We start from the raw sequence: 23,348 nt of genomic DNA on the forward strand, positions 1-23,348 counted from the left end.
TCTGACCCATCCAGGTCACATCACACAGCCTTATTACTGGTGTAGAAAACCCCCCTTAGTGATTCAGTCAGAGGCGTACCGCCTATGGAGACATGGGGCCACCCATGTCACTGGGCGCACACCTGTGGGGTGCCCAGCAGGCTCCTGCTCACCCACCGACCACGCCGACCGCTGCTCACTGGCCGGCCGGCCGTCATCCCCCTTCCCCGCAGGCTCTGAGGCTTGGCTTCAGGGAAGCTGCTGCTTGGGCAGCCCGTCCCTATGATTTCTTAAAAGGGCAGTCCTCCAAAGATTGCTTAAGCTACACCAGTAATAAGGCTGTGTGATGTGACCTGGATGGGTCAGACTAGCTTAAGCAATCTTTGCAGCATTACCCTTTTAAGAAAACATAGAGACAGGCTGCCCGAGCGGCAGCTTCCCTGAAGCCAAGCCTCAGAGCCTGCAGGGAAAGTCAATAGTGAGTGCTGCACGCTTATTCACGAGTAAGCAGGGCTCTGCGGGGGCCGCCCAGAGGGTTTTTACTCTCCGGGCGCCATTTAGACCTGATATGCCACTGGATTCAGTTGCATCGTTTGTGGAAAGTTAGGAGAGTGGGAGTCTTCCGGGCCTCCTCTGGCAGGCCATTCCATAAGTTGGGGGCCTTAGCAGGGGGATGAGAGGACCGAATTGCAAGGGTAGGAAAGTTCTAGAAGCAGGAGGACTTGGATGACAATTACGGACAAGGTCACAGAGAGTGGGTTTTCTGAGTAATTAATCAAACTCCTGTTGTTCTGACAAAGCAGTGACTGTTCATTACTCAGAGATGACAGTCGTCACTTTATAAGAACAAGACAAGATTTATTAATTGGCCTGGCTGGATGGCTGGGATCGGCTGCAAACTTACATTCCATTAAAGCTGGACAAATTAGCTCAGCAGAAAGGGATCAGCGACGGCTGGATAAGCCCATGGTGGATGAAGACTTGGACACGAACTAAGTCGAGAGCTTGGATTTCCATGGATGACAGGAAAATTTTTCCATACATGGACTGCAGCTTTTCATCTGCTACAGCTTAAAATGTTCTCAAAAATGCTGCCCTTGGGTGAAAGTGGACACCCAAGAAAATCTTGGAAGGAATTAGAGGTCTACAGTACAGGGCTGCCAACATTAGCTTGGAAAATTCCTGGATATTTAAGAGTGGAATTTGGGGAGGGGAAGACTTGGGAAAGAGAAAGGAATACGGTCACACAGCCCATCCTTCAAAGCATCCATTTTCTCCAGAGATCTCTGTCGTCTGGAGATCAGGAAGTCTCCAGACGCCACCTGGAGGTTGGCAGCCCTGTGTGGGAGAGTTGAGTTGAGGAAATATCCCTTCCCTTCAGTCTGCAGCAATCCTTTGTGGAATCCAAGTCAAGATCCCCCTATAATCTCACCATCAAGGCAGAACTATACCAATAGCATCCACGACACTAGCCGCACGGAAAAAAACAGTGTGACCCCAATGTCAGGCTTCTGAGACCATCCAAAATGGCTAAGAACCTGTACAAGTAATCACCAGTTACCAAGGAAATTGAATCATCAGAACAGGCCACTGAGCCAGCCCTGTATGACCACACTACAGGTAATAAATACTCGAAGTAGGCTCCAAGCTCGAGTTGCTGAGGAAACTAATGGGATTGAAGACCAGGCTACATCTAACGCAATTATGAACGCCACAAGAGCCTACATGGGATAATGACTGCAAAGTTGACTGGGTACCGTCCTCTGTGAACACAAAAAAGATTGGCGTTAATACATTCCACAGAAAACAATCAGAGTGTAAAATAGAAGCGAGTCTCAGTGACTGCTAAACAGGCAGTGATGAAACTGGGGAGGATTTTTATCAGTCGGCAGTTCCTGAGGGAGACAAGAAGGACCACAGGAGTGAATGTCAGGTGGTCACAAGATGGCTTCCAGCGGGGTTATGGTACGAGGCCCCACAGAGGAGGGAGCAAACATCTGTGAGGGCACTAGAAACAGCTGAGTGCATAGAGAGGCTTTCATATTGTCATGATGACGGGTGATAGACTGAACAAGCAATCCAAGTGGAGATTTCTAGCTGTAGGAGAAAATGGTGACTCTGACTCAGAAGACAAGAAATTCCCGAGGTGGGTCTCACAGCTGTTTGCTGAGCTTACGGACTTGTCTCTCACGCGCCTCAAAGGCAATCTTGGTGTCCACCAACTCATTCAGGACCTTGCGCACGGCCTCCATTTCCTGTTCGGCCTGCGCATAATTTTGAACCAACTCCTGATTCTCCCGCTGCAGCTCTTCCATCACCAGCTTGACTTCTTCGTTTTGGCGCCGGCAGAAGTTCTTCAGCCGTTCCGCTTCATCAAAAAGACTTTCCAGTGTCTTCACCATGGACTCGGCCTGGTCCTGGGACATGGCCTCTGAAAGAGGAGGAGGAGAAGGAAAAGGAAGAGGAGGGGGAGGGGGAGGGGGAGAAGAAGAAGAAGAAGAAGAAGAAGAAGAAGAAGAAGAAGAAGAAGAAGAAGAAGAAGAAGAAGAAGAAGAAGAAGAAGAAGAAGAAGAAAATTGGATTTAAACCATTTTTTTACATTCCACAGAAAACAATCAAAGTGTAAAATAGAAGCAAGTCTCAATGACTCGCTTACAACCCCTTCCCTTCCTCTCCCCATAACAGACACCTTGTGAGGTAGGTGGGGCTGGGAGAGTTCTGAGAGAACTTTGACAGACCCAAGGTCACCCAGCAGGCTTTGTGTGCAGGAGAGGGGGAAACAAACTTGGTTCACCAAGATTAGAGTCTGACACTCATGTGGAGGACTAGGGAATCAAGCGTGGTTCTCTAGGGGGCTTTCCCCACTGACAGAGTTAAACTGGTTTCTACCTAGGTTTGCCTCAGTGAATCCCCATTGCCACCGAGCTCAACATTGTTTTGTCTCAGTTCCCCACCCCCCCACCCCGAACTGCAACATCCTTGTCACAGTTATGAACTACACTTTTCTGCCGGAACAAGGTCGAACCCGCTTCAAAATGGGGAAGCATCAAAACGACACCTCATCCGTTCAACCAATCATGAGCCGCTTTGGCGTGGCATCGCGCTTAGAAGCGGGAGAGCGTCAGCGGAGCAAACTGTAAAAAAAAAAAAGAACCCTCCCGTGTCCCGCCGTAACACAAGCGCCAATCACGATTGTGGAGCGAAACAGGCACCAAGATGATCCCGCCCACTTAGTTCAGTTCCAGGGGGCCAACTCAGTTGCTGTGGGGACAGCCTGGAATCGCCCTTCACTGAAGGGAACCAAGTCGACCTTAGCTCCCTCCTGTAGTGGGGGAAGCCCCTAGATTAGAGACCCACTATTCTTAACCACTACACCACGCTGAATTACTGAAGCAAAATAGCAAAAAAAAATCCGATGTAGTTTGTCATGGACTTTATTCACTCATAGGGTTGCCAGCTCTGGGTTGGGAAGTTCCTGGAGATTTGAGGGGTAGAGCCAATGAGGTTTGGGGAGGTGAGGAACCCCAGCAGGATATGTTGCCATAGAGACCAATTTGCAAAGCAGCCATTTTCTTCAGGGGCACTGACCTCTGACAGCTGCCAACCAGTTGGAATTCTGGGACATCTCCAACCACCACGGGAAGGTTGACATCTCTGTATCATTCATAAACTTTCATACTCCTGCCTGCTTTGAGATCTACCATATTATTATTCTGCCCTTCTTTCAAGGAGCTAAGAATGGCATACGTGTTCCTCACCCACTCCATAGTACCCTCACACCAACTCTGTGAGATAAATTAAACTGAAGGACCAAGGTCACCCTGAGCGAAGATTTGAACTGGGTCTACTTTATCACACTGAGGGATATTTCAGGAGCAAAGTGAGTTCAAATGCAGAACTGGATCCACTTATAGGGTTGTTTTCTTTCCCCTATGTAGGGTTGCTAGCCCCTGGCACGGGCAGGGGTGGTAATTTTTATTTTTATTTTGACTTTTTGAAAGACACACAAAACCAACCTCTAAACTTCACAAGGTCAAAGTACAAGACAACAACACACACGCACAAAGAAAAAGAAAAGAAAAAAGGACTTCCAATTCCTTCTGTGACACATATAGTTACCTTTAAAGTTTGCCCCTTGCTCCTTAGTTACAGCCAAGTAAAACATTAAAGCTTAATTGCTACCCCACAAAAGATTCATACGATTCTCTAACATAACTAAATCCCTAATCTTCTGTTCTTCAAAATCACATATCATAAATTCATTTTTATGTCTTGTCTAAAAAGTTCATCAAAGGTTTCCAAATCAGTGAATTGAGATATATTCTGTTCTGTAATCAACAAAGTAAGCTCCGCCATTTCTGCCAACCGCTTCACTAACCAGCCTTCTGTAGTTGGCATAGGTGAAGTTTTCCACTTTTGCACATGAAGTATTCTTGTTGCTGATGTCATGTATGAAAACAAAGTTCTTGGGGTTTTTTATTTCACATTGTCTGTCCACAAATCCCAAAAAGTGTGCCTCTGGTTTGAGAATTTTTTAAAAAATAATCATTGGCCAAAAAGTGTAACGTTACTTCTGGAAGAAACCTGGAAGTGATGCCACACAGCCAATGTTCTCGCTCATCCCTCCCCAGTTTCCTGCTGGTTACCACAGGGAAATCACATGGTGTAGTGGTTAAGAGCAGGTGGATTCTAATCTGGAGAACCGGGTTTGATTCCCCACTCCTCCACCTGAATGGCAGAGGCTTATCTGGTGAACCAGATGTATTTCTGCACTCCTAAATTCCTGCTGGGTGACCTTGGGCTAGTCACAGTTCTCTCAGGACTCTCTCAGCTCCACCTACCTCACAAGGTGTCTGTTGTGGGGAGAGGAAGGGAAAGGCGCTTGTAGGCCACCTTGAGTCTCCTCGCAGGAGAGAAAGGTGAGGTATAAATCCAAACTCTTCTTCTTCATTAGATATTTCTCTAAACTGGAGCCTTGTGAAATCAGGAAAAAATGGAACCTTCTGAAATCAGGAATTTCCATATCCCCTGATGTAATTCTTAGCCAAAATTCTTACACCATTTTAATCATGTTTTCCCTGGCTTGTGTTTGATACTTGTCTTCTTCATGCATCAGGAAATGATACTTGTCTTCTTCATGCATCAGTTTTTAGGAGAGATATCCTGCTGCTACATGAAGCCTGCTGGGTGACCTTGGACTAGTCACAGTTCTCTCAGACCTCTCTCAGCCTATACGGAGCCAGGCAATGGCAAATCATTTCTGAACATCTCGTCTTGAAAATCCTACTGGGTCACCATAAATCAGCTAGGATTTGACGTCACAGACACAAGTCTTTACTTGTACATACTTAAGATGTGGTAATGCTGTGATGGCTATAAATGGATATCTGCGATTACTGATCTTGCCAAGGGAATCTTGGAGAAGTTCCCAAGGATGCCATAGACACGCATTTTGAGAAACCAAGGCATTTATTTTCACATCTTTGATTGCTTTTTGGAGCAACAGGAAAATCTCATGCAGATGCTCAGAAAGGAAATGATCATAGGCAGTTTTACAAGACAAGATAATGAAGGAGCAAGAGCCGCTGAGGCCTGAGGAGGGAATATTTCACCTCAGTGGTCATCACTAATGGTAATGGTCATTGCTAAAAAGAAAAATCTTAATTGCATCGATTTGTATCAGAATGCCCCTGTGAGAGCCGTTTTGAAGGCCTGTTGTCTGCCTAAAAGGGCAGTTGATAACCATTCTCTTTTTCTTTTCAAAAAGAGACAATGAGACCATGGTTAATACTGGTTTGATATTATTTTCTCATGGGATGAAGGAGCAGAGGGTGCTCAGCCGCGGGTTCTGGATAATAAAACAAGGACATTCGTATAAAATCTACAACCAAATGTTTGAAACAAATGATTGAACTCTAAATTTGATGCTGTGGGAATGGAATTTCATAGAATCATAGAGTTGGAAGAGACCCCAAGGGCCATCAAGTCCAACGCTCTATCTATGGACTTGATGGCCCTTGGGGTCTCTTCCAACTCTATGATGTTGGACTTGATGGCCCTTGGGGTCTCTTCCAACTCTATGATTCTATGAAATTCCATTCCCCCAACATCAAGGGCCATCAAGTCCAATGCTCTATCTATGTACTTGATGGCCCTTGGGGTCTCTTCCAACTCTATGATGTTGGACTTGATGGCCCTTGGGGTCTCTTCCAACTCTATGATTCTATGAAATTCCATTCCCCCAACCTCAAAAGCCTCAGGACATTTGCCCCCAATGGGTCATATGTACATATAGCCTACTTGACATCCACTTGAGTTTGTGGTTTTTCTGCAACAACTCCCACCCTACAGAACAGGGTACCTGAAGAAGAGGGATGCGAAGCCAACGGCCACCATTTCTGAAAGCTTCATGAGGCCAAAAAAAATTATTTACTTACGTTAAACATTTTAAAGCTGCCTTCCCACCCACCCAACCAGGGTCTGCAATATGTTTGCCATAAAAACATTTAAACAATTAAAATATTTAAAACTATTACAATACTTTCAATAAAATTCTAGGAGGGCCAATAACCTTTACTGGGGATGTGCCAGATGAAACAAGGAAATCTTTAGATGACAGGTGTCAAACTTGCAGCCCTCCAGATGTTCATGAACTACAATTCCCATCAGCCCTTGCCAGTATAGCCAATGCTCATGTTGGGAGGGGCTGATGGGAATTGTAGTTCATGAACATCTGGAGGGCCGCAAGTTTGACACCCCTGCTTTAGATTGTCAGGCCTGACTCCCGCTGGGCCAGGCGTCCCATGTCCAGAGTGAAGGCCACATGTGTCCCTGCTATCAGTCGCCTCAGGCTTGGATGGTTTCTCTTTAGCTTTGCTTGAAACTAGTGAATTATGCAAGCCTTCCTCCTTATCTCCGGCTTCCTGCAGGAGGGAGGGGGCCTGTCCTGGCTTGGAGTTTTACAACTATGATGCTTTCTCACTGTCTTTTCTTATGCAAATTATTTTTGGGGAATGGACAGGAGGGGGATTGTCTGAAGGAGCAAATGTTTCAAGATATATACTGGGGGCAGAGGACAGAACTCTAGCTCTGGATTTCTGAATCCAAGGTTCTGACACAGTTCAATAAAGCTCTTGACATATTCCAGAGTCTTAATCATTGACAGGCATAACAGATCCTTACTGAGGCCCTTTCCTTCGGGGATAGGCGGTATAAAAGCCCAAAGTATGTATGTATGTATGTATGTATGTATGTATGTATGTATGTATGTATGTATGTATGTATGTATGTATGTATGTATGTATGTATGTATGTATGTATAAATTCTATGTATAAATATGTACATACATACATACATACATACATACATACATACATACCGTATATACTCATGTATAAGTCGAATTTTTCAGCACATTTTTAATGCTGAAAAAGCTCCCCTCGACTTATATGTGGGTCATTAAAAAAAGTGTGTGTTTTTACTTTATCAGCCAGCAGGGGGCGCAGTTTTTATGCTAGAGGCACCAAAATTTCAGGGTATCCTCAGAAGACTCTCCTGATGATACCAGCCAAGTTTGGTAAATTTGGTTCAGGGGGTCCAAAGTTATGGACCCCCAAAGGAGGTGCCCCCATTCCCCATTATTTTCAATGGGAGCTATTAGTAGATGGGGCTACCCTTTTGAGGGTCCATAACTTTGGACCCTCTGAACCAAACTTCACCAAACCTGGCTGGTCTCATCAGGAGAGTCTCTTTATGATACCAGCCAGGTTTGGTGAAGTTTGGGTCAGGGGATCCAAAGTTATTGTCCCCCAAAGGGGATGCCCCATCCCCCATTGTTTACAATTGGAAGCTAATAGTAGATTTTTTCATTTCTGATAATATCCCTCTTAAAATCGAAGTTGGGTTACATTTGGACATACAGATGATGAGGAGGAATCCAGTTTTGAAGGATTTTAACTCTTGTGTTTTAGCTTGGTTGCTGGTTGAGCTAAAGTTTTGTACTTTTAAAGTTATTGTTGATACCATATTGTTCTTGTTGACCCTCTTTTCCACTTACAGAGCCAGTTTACTGTTTTTCTTTGAAATAAATATTCAAAAACATTTAACCTACTGATGCCTCAATTGATGCTGCATTTAAAGATGCTGCATCTTTAAACTGAATGCTGAATAGGGGACAGAAAGAGAGAGAGAAGGAGTAGCAATAAAAGACAGGAGAGCTGTGATTGGGTTTTGTGAGGAATGGAAGAAAGAATAGAAAAGGGGGTGGAGATAGAGAGTGTCTGGGGAGAGAAGTCTGTGTGAGAGACTGAGAGGCTGTGCTGAACACAGAGAGAGCTCTGTGTGGAGTAGAGTTCTGTGTGGAAAAGAGTTCTGACAGAGATGGAGAGCTCTGTGTGAGAGCATGAGACCTGTGTCATATCTATGTGAGAAGAATTTTGGCTATGTGGTTTTTACAGAGAGGGAACTCAAGAGTGTCAAATCTCTCTCTGAGGAAAAAAATCTGCCAGAAAAGGACAAATGCTGTATGAACAGTGGCGTATTTACCTAGGGAACATGGGATACCCTATGTCCCCGAGCCCCCCCCCCCCAGTGGAGGGCGCAAAAAATTTCCGGTTTGTTTGTGTGTGTTTTGTATTTTTTAGTGTTTTTTGAGTTTTCCAATGGGAGCTAATAGGAGATGGGGGTACACCTTTGAGGGTCCATAACTTTGGACCCCTTGAACCAAACTTCACCAAACCTGGGTGGTATCATCAGGAGAGTCTCCTAAAGATACCCTGAAATGTTGGTGCTGCTAGCTTAACAATTGCACCTGACAGCAGGCACCCTCAAATTTCACAGATTCTCCTTTGAATCCACCCCTTGCCGACATGGACTTAAAGGGAAAATGTAGGAGGTCACAGTTTAAACATTGAAAGTGGTGCTGTTTCGGGGTGGGGAGGAATCCACACCAAAACAGCATCACTGTGGCTGCTGTTTTGAGTGGGGGCCCCAGATTCTCCCCTCAAGGTGGATTTAAAAGGAGAATCTGGGCTCCCTAGTTTAAAAACCATTAAAAGTGATTCTGTTTGGGGGTGGATTCCACTGGAGGTGTTTTGTGAGAGATGATGCTGACATTTGTTTGGTAAATGTTTTGCTGGGGGTGATTTGTGAAAGATTTATATGATTAATACCCACTTGCACTGGCTTGGAGCTGTTTCTCAGGCTAACAACCTACCTCATAGGGTTGATATAAGGACAAAATTCAGAAAGAGAGTTGGCGGGGAGAGAGCCATGTATGTTTTGCTGGGGGTGGGAGGTGTGTTTGTGCGCTGGTGCAAAAAATCATTGTATGGTCATAGTGGGGAAGGATTTGTGTGTTTGGCCCATGGCGGGGGGGGGGGGCGCTCAGGTTTTGTCCCCGGGCTCCAGTTTGCCTAGATACACCTCTGTGGGTGACATAGTTCCATTACAAGAGTCAGAATGACTTTATGCTGACTGGAAGCTATATAAAGTAGTTGGCGCCTCAGCTATATTTTATTTTAACTTTTGAAAATAATTTTGATTGGAACCTTGAAGTTAGCTGCCACTATAAATACAATCTTAAGAACATAAGAACATAAGAACGAGCCTGCTGGATCAGACCAGAGTCCATCTAGTCCAGCACTCTGCTACTCGCAGTGGCCCACCAGGTGCCTTTGGGAGCTCCTGTGCAAAATCTTATTTTGGTTCAATGAAATATTGGAACTCCCACCTGATTTTCCTTAGTACCACAAATGCCGTCCATTTGCCTTACCTCTCGTACACACTGCCAAGAAAAAGAATAGAATAAAAGGGGAAATTTTGTTCCTGGTGGCAGCCTACAAAATTAAAGAGATAGAGAGTGGGAGAGAGGGGGGCGCGTCAGACACCTCAAAAACCCGGATGGGATAAAAGCACATTGGGAATTGCTCTAAACATCCTCCAAGCATGCACACGTCACTGTGGTGATGTGTGCCTTTAAGGAATTTGAATTGGTGGGTAGAGTTAAGAGACCCTGAAAAAGCAGCGGTAGCCGAGACCTAAAGGAGTCTCGACACAGAGCTTCTGTTAGCTGTTCCCTGTTTAATTGTTCACATAAATAAACCGGTGTTAAACCCACGAGGACCATCCTGTCGTCCTTCACAACATGGTGTCAAAAGTTTGAACCCCAAGTCGTCTCCACAACTGTCTGCAACAGTGGGCGTTTTTTTCTCTTCGAGGCTTCAGAGAGAAAGACGGGAACTGAGGCAGCAGAAAATGGCAACGTTTTCCCCGCCAGAAATCTTTGACTTCAATCAGCCTGCTGGGTGGTCCGCCTGGAAACCGCGCTTCTCTAGGTACAGAATTTCCACTAAATTGCATGAGAAGATAGGAGAGATCCAGGTATGCTCCTTGGCTTATGCTATGGGGTCCCCAGCAGAGCAGAACTTCACCTCCTTCATGTTTCCCATCGAAGGTGATAAGAATAGCTTTGACTGGGGAAAGGGCTTGTTTTCACCAGAGCAAACAGAAGCCTGGTGAATCTGCCGATGCTCATATAAGACGGCGGCATCAGCAAGCAGACGTCTGTGATTTTGGAGCTACCAAAAGTGAAAATATCAGAGACCAATTAGTGGTGGGTATTTCAGACACAGAATTTTCTCTGAAGCAGCATCTGAAAAGTGGCCTTACTCCAGATGCTATGATCCAACTAAGTAGAAACTCTGAACTGAAACACAAGTCTAACGTCAGGAATGGCACCTGCTTCTTCCTGGCATCAAAGTTTCCTAAACACTCTGCCCCAGTGAGGAAAAGCTCCAGACCTTTCCAGAAGGATCCTAGCCAGCCAGATAAGCAACTGGTCTGCAAGCCAAGCCAGACCCCTAAGTGTGTGTGGGGGGGGGGGGAACGCATTTAGGGCAGAGTGTTTTACAAAAGCTGCCGAGTTCTACAACTGAAAACAAATGGGACGTTTTGTCACAGTTCACCACACTTGTGAAATAAGAGAAGTTGCATCTACAGGGGCTGTCTCTAATCAGATATTTTTGGGACCAGTCAGCTGCTCCAAACCCTTAAATGACTCCAGGGGGACATATGGGGTCAAATGCCATATAGTCACATGGGGGGCAGAAAATCACCCCCACACCCCTCCTCCTGCCCCACCCCCCCGGGTCCATACACTGACTTCAAGACCTGGTACAAAAAAAATGTTGTTTGGTTATGGTGGGAGAGGGTGGCAGCCCATACGGGGGGTGGGGGGGAGGAGCAGAAAATTCAAATTTTGCACCAGGCTACATTTTTCCGAGATATGCCTCTGACTGACTTATGGGTGGTTTCTTTGCAAGTTTTGGGCCTGACTTTGGAATTCAAAATAGATACTGGAGCTGACGTGAATGTGATTTCAAAGTGCGTTTACAGGCACTTCAAGAACTGTTGTCACTTTTGCCAAACTTCTTACTTATTCTCCAGCCCGGGGAGACAGAAGCTGAATTGCATGGGATATTTCCAAGCACAAACCCATTTCCAAGGGAAGACCTACAGCTTCAAGATTTATGTACTCAAAACTCAATCCAGCAACCTCCTGAGCAGAGACGCAGCTGTTGCAATGCGTTTGATCCGTCGCCTAGATGACTTTCCACAAGAATCTCAACAGGAATTGGGAACTTTACAAATACCTCCTATCAAATTATGGCTAGAAGACAATGCTACACCCTACGCTGTCAGCACTGCTAGGTCCATATCAGTAGTCAAGCTTCCAAAAGTGAAATTGAATTAGACAGTATGGTTCGCTGTGGAGAAATTGAACCAATTACAGAACCTACTGATTGGTGTGTTCCGATGGTGCCAGTACCCAAGAAAGATGGTTTGGTGCGTATTTGTGTAGACTTAAAACAACTGAACAAAGCTGTCAAACATGAGCAGATTACATCCTTTCAAAATTAGCCTGTGCGTTTTCACTGATGGATACTGCAAATGGATTTTGGCAGATTCACTTGGCACCTGAAAGTGCAAAACTAACCATTTCCATTACTCCTTTTGGCCGATATTTCTTCCACAGATTGCCTTTTGGAATTTCCAGCATTCTATAATTTATTATATTCTCAAAGGGAGGGGGGAGATGTGTGCCTTTAAGGAGTTTAAATTGATGAGTGGAGTTAAGGGACCTAAAGGAGTCCAGACATAGAGCTTCAGTTATCTATTCACTGTTTGACTGTTCACATTGTTAACTACAAATAAACCTGCATTAAAGAAGAAGAGTTTGAATTTATATCCCCCCTTTCTCTCCTATAGGAGACTCAAAGGGGCTGACAATCTCCTTGCCCTTCCCCCCTCACAACAAACACCCTGTGAGGTGGGTGGGGCTGAGAGAGCTCCGAAAAGCTGTGACTAGCCCAAGGTCACCCAGCTGGCGTGTGTGGGAGTGTACAGGCTAATCTGAATTCCCCAGATAAGCCTCCACAACTCAAGTGGCAGAGCTGGGAATCAAACCCGGTTCCTCCAGATCAGAGTGCACCCACTAGAGTAAACCCACTAGGACCATCCTGTTGTCCTTCACGGCAATCACAGTTAGATTTTCAGGCATGTGTGATGTCACATAAGGAATGAACAGTCCCCATTGGTTAGATTTGATTAGGATTCTGAGTAGACTTTCTTAGGATTGCTCTCTAGGTAGGATTGCCTACCTACCAGGTGCAGCCTGAAGAAGGCGGGGTTTGGAGAGGGGCCTCAGCATGATAAAATGCCATCAACCCCCCCACCAAAGCTGCCACTTTCTCCAGGGATTTCTGTGGTCTAGAGATCAAGCAAGGTGATTTCTATGGTTCAGAGATCAATTCAAATTCAGGGGAAATCTCCAGGCCCCACCTGGAGGCTGGCAACCCTATCTCTAAGGCAACCCTATCTCTAAGGTGACCTTCCCCTCAATTGACCTAATTGGCAGGGTTATTGTGACAAATTGAGGAGGGGGAAATCAGGTATGCTGCCTTGTGCTCATTGGAGAAAAGGTGGGATAAAAATGTGATCGATTGCAACCCTTCCCTGTCCAATATCAGCTATTTAGAAGGCTGTTAACCACCTGGCTCAATGCTTCACTCGTTTGCTCTGCAGTGACCTGTCCTCCCCATTTAAAAGCCAAGTGGGAGACAACTCATCTAATTTTAGATATATGCCACGCACGTAGACTTGTACTCAAGTCTCCTTTTCCTTGTTTGAAATAGATTGTGGCAGCTGCAGGGTGTGAAATGGTGTTAGGTCTCGAACCTTGAAGCAATAAACGGGCTCTGTATTGTTGATCGGCAGCAATTATTGTTGGCAACGAAGCACCCAGCTTGGAAAAGTCCGTTCTGCCGAACACGGCTTTTGCCATCCCCTTTATTCAGAAGTAAATCCCCCCTCCCGTTTCCCCAAGAGAATGTGAGAAAGAATTATTCTGGAGCCTAGGCACCCCAAGGTCTGCAATAGATACAGATAGAGCCACCTGGCCTCCTGCCCCCATAGGACAACGGAAACATTGTGTTTCCCATGGGACCAAGAATGTCAGGGGTAAGCCTAGTTATCCACTTAGCATGTGAAGCCATAAAATAAGATCAAGGAATGTCCCATTACAGCAGTGGTAACATGTAGTAGGCTTGTTACATACATCTGGTAGCGATTACATTGCGTAAGGAATGCATCTCAATCAACTAGGTGCACCCCTGACAAATGGGAGGCATCACATTGCACGTTGCCTTGATGTTCTTGTGTCTGCGTGAACAATGTTCATGTGAATGCAGGAGGAAGACACTCCCATTCCCCACTCAGAGATTTATGTGTGAGGCTGCCTTATACTGAGCCAGATCTTTGGCCTACTGAGGTCAGTCTTGTCTGTGGCCTGATTGACAGTGGCTCTCCAGTGTGATGTAAGAAGAGTAGAGTTGGATTTATATCCCCCCCCCTTTCTCTCCTGTAAGGAGACTCAAAGGGGCTGACAAACTCCTTTCCCTTCCCCCCCCCTCACAACAAACACCCTGTGAGGTAGGTGGGGCTAAGAGAGCTCAGAAGAACTGTGACTAGCCCAAGGTCACCCAGCTGGTGTGTGTTGAAGTGCACAGGCTAATCTGAATTCCCCAGATAAGTCTTTACAGCTCAGGTGGCAAAGCAGGGAATCAAACCCGGTTCCTCCAGATTAGATACATGAGCTCTTAACCTCCTACGCCACTGCTACGCCTAATTTACCATAGTGGTAAAGAGCAGTTGACCTTTATTTGGTGAACCAGGTTTGTTTTCCCCACTCCTCCACAGGAAGCCTGCTGGGTGACCTTGGGCCAGTCACGGTTCTCTCAGAACTCTCTCAGCCCCACCTGCCTCTCAAGATGTCTGTTGTGAGAAGAGGAAGGGAAGGTGATTATAAGCTGCTTTGAGAGTCCTAAAGGGAGGAGAAAGGAAAGTATGAGAACCAACTCTTTTTTTCATCTCTAGAAGAAGAAGAGAAGAGTTTGGATTTATATCCCCCGCTTTCTCTCCTGCAGGAGACTCAAAGGGGCTCACAATCTCCTTCCCTCCTCACAACAAACACCCTGTGAGATAGGTGGGGCTGAGAGAGCTCTGAGAAGCTGTGACTAGCCCAAGGTTACCCAGCTGGCGTGTGTGGGAGTGTACAGGCTAATCTGAATTCCCCAGATAAGCCTCCACAGCTCAGGCAACAGAGCGGGGAATAGAACCCGGTTCCTCCAGATTAGATACACGAGCTCTTAACCTCCTACTGCTGCTCCTAGAGTTCTAGGCGAAGGTCTTTCACCTCATCAACTACTTGGTCCTTTCAACTGAAGATGCCGCAAATTGAACCTGGGTCTTTCTGCATGCAAAGCAAATACTCTTCCACTGAGCTATGGCTCCTTTACAAGTTACAGTGAACGTGCATTCAATCTATGTACACCCTATCAACAAGAAAAATGGAGGAGTCACATCTACAAAGAACCTGGAACGCCTCTGCACCAAATGGATACACCAACCTCAAACAATTGAGGGTCAACTTGGAAACAGTCTCAAAACAATTAGTTTATGTAATAGCTTGGATCAAGAATCATTTCAAAATCGCCTCTGCGTAAATCTGGGCAAAAATATACAACAAAAAGGATGAGACATACATATTCACAAATATCTCAACGATAGAAAGTAATTCAAACGTGTATGCATTTGATGCGGAGGTATTCCAGGTTCTCTACAATCTGTGTACAGCATACACTTGATGATTTATACGTGCATTGAGTATTTATCATAATATATTCAATGCATATGCAGCAGAATGTGTGATTGAAACCATACATTTATCCAGGTAATAGTCCTTGGTTTTGTTTGTAAAGTGAACTTGCTTTAGCTGTTTCTTATAAATAAGAAGAAGAGTTTGGGTTTATAACCCACCTTTCTCTTCTGTATGGAGACTCAAGGTAGTTTACAAGCTCCTTTCCCTTCCTCTCCCCACAACAGACACTGTGGGAGGTAGGTGGGGCTGAGAGAGTTCTGAAGAACTGTGACTGGCCCAAGGTCACCCAGCAGGAATGTAGGAGTGCGAAAACACATCTGGTTCACCAGATAAGCCTCTGCCACTCAGGTGGAGGAGTGGGGAATCAAACTTGGTTGTCCAGATTAGAATCCACCTGCTCTTAACCTCTATATCACACTGGCTCTCTTTCTGATTTCTAAACAAGGTGTATGTATGCACATACAAATAAGTTATTCATGAATTCACTATAACATGTGACAGGGCTATTGGAAGAAAATTGAACTCTGAAGGCTGGCAAATGCTAGCTAGTCACATTCGCAGCATTTTACTAAAGCATCCCCAAAAATCATCTACAAAAAGTAACTTACATGAACTCTGAGGACAGAATACGGAGAAATAGAATGGTTTCTGGGCAGCAAAGATGTCAGACAAGGATTTCTGTTCAAGCTATAAGCAAAACATACAAGGAAAGCAGAATTAGATTTCAATGAAGGTGGAGTGAAAATGGGTGAAAAGTTTGAGATAATGCAGAGAATACTACATTCTGGCAGAAAATCGTGAAGACTTGAAACGACTCCTGATAAAGATTAAGCCAGAAAACACCAAAGCAGGATTACAGCTATCAAGAAAACAATGGTAGTGAGGAATTACAGAAAGCTAAGGTGGACACAAAATTGAAATTGTTCAAATTTTTCTATTCCGTGGCTCAATCATCCACCAAACGGGAGAATGCAACCAAGAAATCAGAAAGAGACTGAGACTAGTGGGGGGAGCCATTAATGTGCTAGAAAAGATCCTTAAGTGTGAGAATGCATCACTGGTGAACAAGATCACAAAAATTCATACTGTATTGTTCCCTGTTACTACGTATGGGTGCGAAAGTTGGGTAGCGAAGAAAGCTGACAGAAAGAAAGTTGGTTCCTTTGAAATGTGGGGTTGGAATAGAGTTTCGGGGATGCTGTGGACCTCCAAAAAGACAAAAATAGAGTTTTCACCAAACTGAGGCTATTATAATTTGGCCGTGTTATGAGATGGCAAGAGTCACTAGAAAAGACAATAATGCTACAGAAAGTTGAAGGCAGCAGGAAAAGAGGGAGACCCAACTTGGATGGACTGACTCGGACCTTAAGCCAATAAACAGACTCTGGATTCTTGATCAGCAGGGTTTATTGAAAGGCAGCAAGCACCTAGCTTGAGAAAGCCAGTTCCGTTCGACCTGGCTTTCTTGGGTTCCTTGCCCAATTCCCCCCTCCCGCTTTCCCAGAGAAAGTGTGAAAAGTTTAGAGGCTTAGGCGCCTTCAAGGTCACGATAGGAATGGTTGCAGCCGCCTGCCTTGCCTCCCCCCGTGGGCCAGCGGTTGTATCCCAACGCAGAGAGGCTCCTCAAGGTCATTCAGCCTAGTTCAATGGTGGCAAACCTATGGCATTCCAGATGTTTATGGACTACAATTCCCATCAGCCCCTGCCAGCATGGCCAATTGGGAATTGTAGTCCATGAACATCTGGAGTGCCATAGGGCTGATGGGAATTGTAGTCCATGAACATCTGGAATGCCACAGGTTCGCCACCAAGGGCCTAGTTATCTACGATTATCTACCAAGGGCCTAGTTATCTACATCAAAGCAATAAACATCAGAAAGGAAAGGAAGGAAAAGAGAAAGGCCCTTTACATATCAATCAAGGTACACATCAATCAGGTGATGTGGGTGTTGCAAGCAGGTTATATATGCCAGTCTTCGCACCTAACGAAAGGAAACCACAGCCCTCAGTTTGCAAGAACTAGAGAAGGCTGTTAACAATGGGACACTTTGGAGGACATTGATTTGAGGGTTTGCCGTGAGTCAGAAGCGACTTGACAGCACTTAACACAAACACAATCTACATGAACCAAAAACAGGGATAACCAGAGCGGGTACCTAATGCCAGTTTCACGCCTGAGATGAAATTTGTTTCAGGCTCATCATTTGTGGTCTGAACCAATATTCTGTCTTAATTCTGATTTCACCAGGCAAGCTCAGCACTGTGTCCTGAGACAATTAACCTGGTTGATAATAAGATTGCTTAGATGTGAACAGCAGCCCTAATAGCCCAGTTTAGTCTGAGCTCCTTAGCGCTTGGAAGCTAAGCAGGGTCACGGCTGGTTAGTCCCAGGATGGGAGACCACCGAGGAAGGCCACCGAGGGGTCATTACGCAGAGCCAAGCAATGGCAAATCGCCTCTGCTCACCTCTTGCCTTGGAAACCCTTTGGACGGGGTCACCATGCGACTCTACAGCACATCAGTCATTCACGGAAACACAGCAAAGTGTCTTGTTGGGAGCTCAGTCAAAAAAATGTGAGAAGATCTATGCCAGCCCGCGCCCTCGGGGAAAACCCTTCACTCACCTGCTGAGCTGTTGGCAGGCCTGAAGCAGCTGTTGAATTGGAAAAAAAGCTTTCGAGTTTTCCTGCTCAGCAAGTTCAGAATCACCAGCGATCCGGCTAAAGGCCCTCAGGTACTGCCAGCATGGGCGGTGGGAGGGATACTTGGCAGGTCAGCCCCTCAGCAGGGAGTCCTCATGGTTCCCTGAACCTTGCGGACTGCAGCTCAGAAGAGACACAGAGGGCTGAGGTGACGAATTAACGGGAGCTAAATCCAGCCGTCCAGTTTAAAGGATTTATGGGCCCGTATCAAGCCGCAGTCTTAGCTGCTCGCCCAGTAGGGAGGAGGGAGAACAGAGAACTCTTTATCCCCAGTGGAATGCCACTCAAGGCAATTCTGATCTTTACCTGCTCCCAAGGACCAGTCCTTGCAGCTCGGGGGCACAATCATCGGACCACCTCAACCTGTGCAAAGCAAGGGGTGCAAACTAAGAAGTCACTAATTTATTACACTGGTTTAAAAGGTTTTTTACGGAGAAGGCGTTTATTTATTACATCGGCTAAAAGGTTTATAGACTGTATTGTCGGCGGCTTTCCCGGCTGGAAACTATTTTGTGCTGTGGGTTTTCTGTGCTGTGGGGCCGTGCTCCGGTGTTGTGGTTGTCGTCGTTATTTATATGCTGCCCTTCTTGAGGGCTCAGGGCAGCTCCCATCATACAAAATCCAATAAATATAATAACTACCATAAAATACAGCTGTAATCATATTGATTTTAAAAGCCGATTGTTCCAGAATTAAAATAGATGGTGCTTGAAATTTCTCTATAGTAATAGGAACGGTTGTTTTTCCTCCTAAAGTTTTGCCAGCCACTACGGCTGGTATCTTTAGAGGTTGTGCCATGGAGAGAAATACATTTTACTGTGACGTGCCTCTGAAGATGCCAGCCATAGATGCAGGCAAAACGTTAGGAGCAAAAACTACCAGATCACAGTCACGCAGCACAGAAAACCCACAACGCCCAGACTACCTTTCTTCGCAGACAGCAAACTCACTCGACTTCCTGGGACCTTGCACAATGAAAGGGGTGATCTGGGAAGGGAGTGCTTCTGAGCACGTTTCTCTTTGGGGGAGATCGGAAGCCCCACAACTCTTTAGATCCAGTCCTGATGTTCCCCTCACGGTCTCCAGTATCTCACAGATTAAAGTTTGAGGTGATAACACCGAAGCCCAGGATAACTTCCCAGGTGAGGGCATGGCTAATGACATGGAGTGACCGAAGGATCCCAATCACTGCAGTTCCAGAGACACAGAAGAACAATGTGCAACTCCTCTCCAACAGAGTAGATCATGCAGAGTTGCGCCAGGCAACTCCTTTGCGGATCGGTGCGCTGGGCTCACGGGACCCTTCGTTACCAGATTCATTTCTTTCTCAGGGCACACAGTTCTCTTGCCAGGAGGAGTCAGAGGGACCACCCTTTCCACAGATTATCCATGATATTTCCATCCAGCCTCATCACTCTAAAGAGTCGTGCTGGAGAGCTTTAAAAGCCCTCATTCTAATCTTCCTGAGTTCTTTGCTGGCAGCCTTACAATCCCATTATCTTCGACCATAAAAAGAGAACATATAGAAAGCTCGTTGGGATAGGAGGTTCAGTTTTATCCTTCTCCACTGGCTAAAGTAATAGTCTCATTCATTTTAATTTGCCTCCACAATTCTCAGTGAGGTGTTAGACTGGGTGTTTCCATTTCTACGAGTGGGGCAGAGAGTCCCGTATGAAGCCACTCTGTATATATTTAAGCCCGGTATATATAAAGTTTGTGAGGGGGGGAAATTACATCCTGTAGTTAAAAATTTTATAGCTAAGTATGAATTTCTCCCTCTCTCTCTCTACAAAATAAAGAATTGAAATATTTTTAACAAAGATAGAAGAGTTTTGATTTTCCCTACTGTAAGGATTTCAAAGCGGCTTATAAATTCCTTCCTCTCCTCACAACGGACACCTTGTGAGGTGGGTGGGGCTGAGGGAGTTCTGAGAGAACTGTGACTGGCTCAAGATCACCCAGCAGGCATTATGTGCAGGAGCGGGAAAACGAATCCAGCTCACCAGTTTAGTCCACTGCCCATGTGGAGGAATGGGGAATCAAACCCAGCTCTCCAGATCAGAGTCCACCGCACTACACCATGCTGGCTCGCAGGTGACAGCATGCAGAGATGAGGGCTTGAATGGCAAAATAGTGTACGAGATTGTCTTTGCCACTGTTTTCCCTGGTCTTGTTCCAATGCCCAGAATATCAGGCTAGCCAGCAAGTGAAGCTTTTACCCATTATTATTCTCTCCAAGTCAAAAAGGAAAAAGGTGATACCAGCTGAATATGCAATTAAAGTCACAGCGGCAACAGCGAGAAAAAATATGTGGGAAGCTAGCAAGAGAGGAAGAGAACAGAATTTTTTTTAATTTGCTTTATTTGCACCCTGACTCTCCCCCCAGCGGGGACTTGAGATAGCTTACATAATTTTTCTCGCCTCCATTTTATCCTCACAACAACAACCCAGTGAGGGAAGTCAGTCTGAGACTGTGCGAATGGCCCGAGGTCACCCAGCAAGTTGCCGTAGCAGTAGTGGTTTGAACCGGGCTCTCCCAGATCCTAGTTCAACACTCTAACCGCTACAAGGGCCTACCAAGGCAAATAAAAGGAGGGAGACGTAAAATCGACTGAATAATGACCCAAAAAGTGAAGCAGGGCCCATCCCACACGTTCTGAGGCTCCTATTGGTTTCTGGTCACATGACTGTGCTTTGCCACGGCTTCCTCCAGGTACCTACAGACAGAGGTGGGATCCAGCAGGTTATCACAGGTTCCCAAGAGTAGGTTACTAATTATTTGTGTGTGCCGAGAGGGGGTTACTAATTGGCGATTTTGCCACGTGATTTTTGCCTTAGTTATGCCCCTTCTTTCAGCAGTAGTGCGCAGAACTTGCAGTCTAGCAGATGGTGCACTGGCATGCGTGGCAGCCTGCGCTACGTGCATTCGTTTCCCGCCCAAGGACCGGCGTAGCGGCTGCACCCTTGCCACAACCCTGCCCAGGAATGCCCCGCCCCCTAGAATGTCTGGCCGCATCACACTCTGTCGTCATGCCCCGCCGAGCCCCATTGGCGCTATGCCACAGTTTGAATCCCACCACCATGGGAACCTGTTACTAAAAGTTTTGGATCCCACCACTGCCTACAGAGCTTTTCAAAAAGTAGGCAGGGCCATCCTAAGGCAGGAGTTGCTACTGGTCTCATTAAATGAAATAATTCTGTTTTTCCACAGCTGCAATTGTTGCCACGAAGGATTGGTTGCCATCCGGGCTTTCCTTAGTCAGTGTGTGGTTCTACTCCCCATTCAGGTGGGATTGCCTGCTCTGGATTATGAAATTCCTAGAGATTTGGGGGTGGGCCCTGGGAAGGGTGGGGATTGGAGAAGGGAGGGACCTCAGTGAGGTACAATGCAGAGGTGTAGCTGGGCCAAACAGCACCCGGTGCGCAGTCTATATTTTCGGGGGGGGGCATGGCCCGCCCGCAGCGCCCCTTCCTTCCCCCCTTCCCGCCTTCCCACACTTACCTTAGTTCCTTTCCTTTCCCTAGAACTTTTTCAGGCTGAAAAAAACAGCCTATTCGCAGTTCAGACTTAAAAACGGCCTGATGGGAACTATATTTCCCAGGAGACCTGTAGTTTCTCAGACCATTTTTAGCCTGTACTGTGGACAGGCCTTTTTTTTCAGCCTGAAAAAGTTCTAGGAAAAGGAAAAGAACTAAGGTAAGTATGGGAAGGGGTTTGGGGGGTGCCGCGGGGGAGGGAAGGGGAAGGAGCCTGGGCGCAATTATCCATGTGCGCCCCCAGGTGTGTTCCCAGTTCAAAGTGCACCCCCCTTGTAGCTCCACCACTGGTACAATGCCATAGAGTCCTCCTTCCAACGCAGTTATTTTCTCTAAGGAAATTGATCTCTACAGCTTGGGGACCAGCTGTAATTCTGGAAGATCTCCATCCTGGAGACTGGCAACCCTGATTGAATGTTGCCATAAGCATCCTTTGCAAAGCAAGAGGGAGCTTTGTTCTTGTCTTAGAATGGAGGCACCTGAGCTGTTGAGTGAAGGAAGAGAAGATTCAGGAGAAGCCCACTCCTTCCTTCTTCAGGCTTCAGGCTTGCTGAACCATACATGCCTCCAGCCAACGAAAACATAACATCAACCGTGATGGCCAGACTCCAAATAAAACTTCATTTATTCAGAATGCTTGTCATGAGCGAGGCAATGGAGATATAATGTTATGTCTTCGCCTCCCACGGCAGCCATTTGGCTTTGGCCCCACCTCCTACGGCAGCCATGATGGGGTATCCTCCCCACTCCCCTCTCAAAATTCCAAAGTTGCCCACAGTCAAAGAAAGGTTAATGATTCCTGCTCTAAAAAGATAGCATCCCTTTAAGAAGACCCAACACTGCTTTGGGGTACAAACCCATACAGGGTGCAATGGTCAGGTGAAATATTTTTGCTGCCCACGAAGCCTTACATGAGGACCACCAGCTCTTTGTTTCCTAGCAACTAACGCAAGGAACAGACAGTGCAGTCACCTTATTTGTTGCTTAGGAACCATCACAAGCTGGTGATAGTGCTTGGAAGCATCATAAGGGGGGAGGGGAGTTGGCATTGTCTAAAACACAGGTGTCAAACCCGTGGCCCTCCAGATGTTATGGACTACAGCTCCCATCATCCCCTGCCAGCATGTTATGGACTACAGCATGTTATGGACTACAGCATGTTATGGACTTTAGAGCAGGAATCACTAACCTTTCTTTGACTGTGGGCATGATGCTGGCAGGGGATGATGGGAACTGTAGTCCATAACATCTGGAGGGCCACGAGTTTGACACCTATGATCTAAAAGAAGGCAACAGGGCTATCATATGTGGTTAACAATCTCCCGGTGGGGCCAATATTACAACTGATCTCCAAACTACAGAAATCAGTTCCCAGAGAAGAAACGGCACCTTTGGAGGGTGGACTCTATAGCATCACACCTCCACTGAGTTCCCTCTCCTCCACAGTTCCCCCCTCCAACAGGCAACAACCCCACATTGTCCAGAATTTACCAAGTCGGAGCTAGTAACGCTCCATCATATTTGTGTTGCCTAGAAACCACTGCAAGAGGGCATCAGGATCACTTTTGTGTTGCCTAGCAACCATAGCAAGAGGACAACTGCACCTCCCTGTAGTCCCCGAGCCACTCCCATAGGCCAACTGTCGGTGTTGCCTAGTAACGTCCAGCGGACCTACTGAGGCCTAGCGCCATCCCCCAGCAAAACAGCTGCTGCCATGGTCTTCATCCTAAAGAGAGTTTTATTGGCTCCAAGCACGGCATGTCTGGGTGGTTTCTGTCACGAAATTTCATTTAATTTTTGGTCTGGTGGTCTGAAAACAATCTGTCAAATAAAGGACACTAGGCAGGCAGGCAAAACACCCCCTGAGCTGGTACGAATCCCGCCGTGGAGGCCCCTGGCCCGTCCCCACGAG

General features: G+C 46.2%; 1 long non-coding RNA gene across 1 annotated transcript; it reads right to left on the minus strand.

The window, feature by feature from the left end:
• Nucleotides 1–467: 467 nt before the first annotated feature.
• On the minus strand, nucleotides 468–18,024 carry LOC125441500. Its single transcript, XR_007245869.1, has 3 exons — nucleotides 17,822–18,024; nucleotides 15,806–15,884; nucleotides 468–2,410 (listed from the first exon to the last, which is right to left on the minus strand). It is a non-coding gene; the product is annotated as an uncharacterized LOC125441500 (long non-coding RNA).
• Between the last annotated feature and the right edge of the window lie 5,324 nt (nucleotides 18,025–23,348).

Source organism: Sphaerodactylus townsendi, linkage group LG01 (genome assembly GCF_021028975.2).
Source record: "Sphaerodactylus townsendi isolate TG3544 linkage group LG01, MPM_Stown_v2.3, whole genome shotgun sequence".
Taxonomy (NCBI): Eukaryota; Metazoa; Chordata; class Lepidosauria; order Squamata; family Sphaerodactylidae; genus Sphaerodactylus; species Sphaerodactylus townsendi.